At 39.3% G+C, this 4,537-nt stretch overlaps 1 pseudogene; it reads left to right on the plus strand.

The window, feature by feature from the left end:
* Positions 1 to 1,744: 1,744 nt before the first annotated feature.
* Positions 1,745 to 2,940, plus strand: LOC102823283 (annotated as a pseudogene).
* The last annotated feature ends 1,597 nt before the right edge of the window (positions 2,941 to 4,537 follow it).

The raw sequence follows: 4,537 nt of genomic DNA on the forward strand, positions 1-4,537 counted from the left end.
GACCAGTTCCTACACCCGCCAAACCTGCCGTGAACTGTGCTGCACACTGGTAAATAGAGAACGTTCTTCCATTCTCTAATTACACCCACCTGGATGCAGGTGCTGAGCGCCACACATTCATCAACTACACATTAATACAAGGATACCACAGTGTCTCAAAGACAACAGACAATTTCAAATCACAGGAAGAAACAAGACAGAGAGGTCCAAACAAGTGATCAGGTTTTAGAGACAGAAAACGTTTCTGTGGAAGAAAATATATTTGAACTACCTGATAAAATTTCAAAAGAATGATATTTAGATCCTTCAGTGTTCAGTGTCATGAAAGACAGATCAAGAAAGATGCAGATGGAAAAACAAAAAGGGGGGGGGGGATACTATAAGAAATGAGAAAAACACTATAAGAACAAACAGACAAAATAAATAAAAAATTAGAAGCAATACAAAATCTGCAAACAGAAATCCAAAAGATTAATACTAAGATTTCAAAAATCTATAATACAGCTGTTACAGGAGTCACTCTGAGAGAGTTGCAAATGACACCCAAGCTATAACAAAAGAAGGACTTTATTGTGCCAACACGTGGCTCAGTGGATTCTTATCCGGAGACTGAGTTCCATTCATAGGACGTTCATAGGAAGGACCCTATATAGTATTTGGGTCCTTGGGGCATTACAGACTGAGTGAAGGGAGGTGTGTAAGGCTGGTATTTGCTACTTTAACATAAGGCAGGGCGGAAGCAGTGGACAGGCAGGTGGGCAGTTTACAGAAGCAGAAACAAATAAACATTAATCTTGGGAGCTTTGTCATTTATAAGAGGCAAATCTGCACCAGGAACAATTTAGCTGTGATAAACACATGGAGCTGAAAAGGACCGTTGTTCTGCTCCGGAAATGTAGACCATGTCCTTGCAATGAGATATGTACTCTAGGGGCGGTAGGGCCCAGTGCCTGTTTCCACCTGCCTGCCTGTCTCACAGTGAAAGAGCAAAGAAGTAGATGCAAATCAATGGAAAGCCAAACTAGTGATCTTGAAGATAAAGCTCTTAATACTAGTTTGCTAGAAAAACAGTCAATAAAAAAAGAAAGACAGAAAGAATCCCGCTAAGATTTATGAGAGACACCATCAAGAAAAATTACTTACAAGTGATCAGAATTCTGGGAAAAAGAAACAACAATTTAAAAAAAAAAGAGAGAGAGAGAGAAAATATTGTAACTGCTACTGGAAGGAAACTTCCCGAACATCATGAAAAACAAAAAGATAAACATTCAAAAAGGTGCATGAACCTCAAACAGGATCGACCCCAAGAAAACCATCAAAGAATTTCATAAAGTTTCTAAAACCAAAAAATGAAATAATCCTGAGAGAAGTGCAGAGGAAAAACAGAGTTACCAAAAAAGGAGAACCAATAAGATTAAGCTCTGATTTCTAAGCAGAAACTATGCAGACAAGAAGATAATGGAATTATATATATAAAACTGCCAAAGGGAAAAAACAACACCTGACAATTAAGAATTACATTCCCAGCAAAATTATTCCTTACATGTGAGAGAAAATTGACATTTCCAGATAAATAGAAATGAAAGGAATTTGTAATAGTTAAAAACTTAACTTTACAAAAATACTAAAGGAAATTCTTTGGACAGGGAACCAGCAACAGCAGACAACAACCTGAGGTTTAAAACATAACAACACCGAGTAACCGCCCACCTGCACCATTTGATCACCTGAAAAATTACGGATGATGGCGCCTGTGTCCTGGTCCCACTATCCGGAGGACTCTCTGGGCTCTCGGAGATGGAAACGCAGCTCGTCAGGAAGCCCATCATCCGCACAGTCCAGACGCTCCCCTCGAGGTCCGCATTCCCACTCTCAGTCCCGCGGCCATGAGGGCTTCAGGCCTCCGCAAAGTTGGTCGTGCGTGGTCAGCTCTCCTTCCACCTTCCGAGGCACTCTAGATCGAGAACGACCCCCTGGGTTTTGCAACTACGCCCTTTCTTCCTCCTCTTTCTATTATGGCAGATACTGCTACCATCATCACCAATGGGTGGAAGGCTACGAAGAGGAAAAGGAGGAGAGCCATCTTCAGTGGAGGCTAAAAGAAAGAGAGAGGATTGGGGAGTTGGGAGCGCCTGAGGTCTGGGGGCTATCTCCAAAATGCCCTGAGCCCGATTCTGATGAACACACTCCAGCTGAGGATGAACCAAAGACCCAGAAGAGAAGCCGTTCAGATTCTAGCCAGGAAAAAGGAAGGTCAGTCATTCAAAAAACAAGAAAAAAAGAAAGAAAAAGTCATCCAAAAGAAAACATAGGCGGTATTCTGATAATAGTGATAGCAATTCAGACTCTGACACAAATTCGAACTTTGGTGATGATAGAAAGAAAGCCAGAAAGTCCAAGAAGAAAAAGAAGAAAAAGAAACACAAAGCCAAAAAAGACAAGAGAAAGAAGAATAAGAAAACTAATAAAGAATCCAGTGATTCAACCTATAAGGATTCAGAAGGGGAGTTGCCAGAAGATATGTGGATTGAACAGTCAGAGATTGCAGATACTGTGGGTTTAATAGGCCCAGAAGCACCTATAATACACTCTTCTCAAGATGATAAACCGTTGAACTATGGCCATGCTCTGCTTCCAGGTGAAGGTGCAGCTATGGTTGAGTATGTAAAAGCTGAGAAGCGTATCCCACGAAGAGGTGAAATTGGGGTAACAAGTGAAGAGATGGCTTCGTTTGAATGCTCAGGTTATGTTATGAGTGGTAGCAGGCATCGCAGAATGGAGGCAGTACGACTTCGGAAAGAGAACCAGATCTACAGTGCTGATGAGAAGAGAGCGCTTGCATCCTTTAACCAAGAAGAGAGACGAAAGAGAGAGAAAAAGATTCTTGCCAGTTTCCGAGAGATGGTGTACCGAAAGACAAAAGGGAAAGATGACAAATAAGGCCTTTCAGTTGCAGAACAGGACTTTTAACATCAATCAAAAATGTTTTATATACCCCAAATTGGCCTTATTGGTGTTATGATACAAACTATAGTAATAAGCTTCTTCAGAAAGAAAGCTGCTTTTTGACAAATTATTGCTGTTTGGTAAAAGACTATGTATACATGGTTTTAAAAAGTTAAAAGTAAGGAGGTGATTCAATAAGAAGTGAGTCTTTCACCCCAATCTCTGATTCTCCTCCCCAAAGAAATCTGTACTGTCTTATATGTGTAACCATGTTCTGTGTGTAGACAAGCATATCTGCTGCAGGATAAATATTGGAGCTATTAAACTGAATATTTTTCCCCTGCAAAAAAAAAAAACCAAAAAGTTAATCCAGATATGTTGTTGTTGTTAAGTGCCGTTGAGTCGATTCCAACCCATAGCAACCCTGTATAGGATTTCCAAGGCTGTACATCTTTACGGGAGCAGAAAGCCTCATCTTTCTCCCATGGAGTCGCTGGTAGTTTCGAAGTGCTTACCTTGAGGTTCACAGCCCGATTCGTAACCACTACGCTATCAGAGGTCAGATATATACAAAGTAAAACAAGCCTATAGGACTGAAAATAAGGAACTAGATATATCAATTTATAATGAATACAATACAAAGCAAAAAAGAGGAAATAGTGTAATTACAGAATTTTCACATGGTAAGAAAATCAAATAGATTTAAACAACAACCACAAAAAAAGGCTGTTTTAAAATGGAAAGGAAATTAATAAATGGCAAGGCAATCTCAAATAATTGACTTGCAATATTAAAGAACTCTATTGATAAAATGGACTCCTGGTATGGTGATGTAGGATCAGCACTAGACTGCAAACCACAGAATTGGCAGTTCAAACCCTCCATCTGCATCCTTGGAAATTCTATACAGGGTCGATGTGAGTTGTAACTAATTCGATAGCACTTAACCACAATTGGAGAAATATTGAATGATGCAGAAAGCATCAAAATAAGATGGGATGATTATACAGAGTCATTGTATCAAAAAGAAATAGTTGATGTTCAATGATTTTAAGAGGCAGCATATAACCAATAACCAATGGTACTACAGGAAAAAGTCCACACTGCATTGAAGACATTGGCAAAGAACAAGGCTCTGAAAACTGACAGAATACAAATTGAAATCTTTCAACAAACTGAAGCAACACTGGTGGTACGCATTTATCCATTCCAAGAAATTTAGAACATAGCTATGTGACCATCTAATTTTAAAAGATCCATATTTTTGTCCACTCCAAAAAGAGGTGACCCACTAGAATGTGAAAGTCATTGAAAATCATCATTAATATCACAAGCAAGTAAAATGTTTCTAAAGATCATTCAAAATCAGTTGCAACAGTACATCAGCAGGGAACTGCCAGAAATTCAAGCTGGATTCAGAAGTGGACATAGAACTAGGGATGTCATTGCTGACATCATAGAGATAGTGGCTGAAAGAAGAGAACAGCAGAAAGATGTTTACTTGTGCTTTATTGACTATGCAAACGTTTTTGACTGTGAGGATCATGACAAGCAATAAATAACATTGTGAAGAAGGGGTATTCCAAGACAC

The sequence above is a fragment of the Chrysochloris asiatica genome, unplaced genomic scaffold (genome assembly GCF_000296735.1).
Source record: "Chrysochloris asiatica unplaced genomic scaffold, ChrAsi1.0 scaffold00022, whole genome shotgun sequence".
In the NCBI taxonomy this organism is placed as follows: domain Eukaryota; kingdom Metazoa; phylum Chordata; class Mammalia; order Afrosoricida; family Chrysochloridae; genus Chrysochloris; species Chrysochloris asiatica.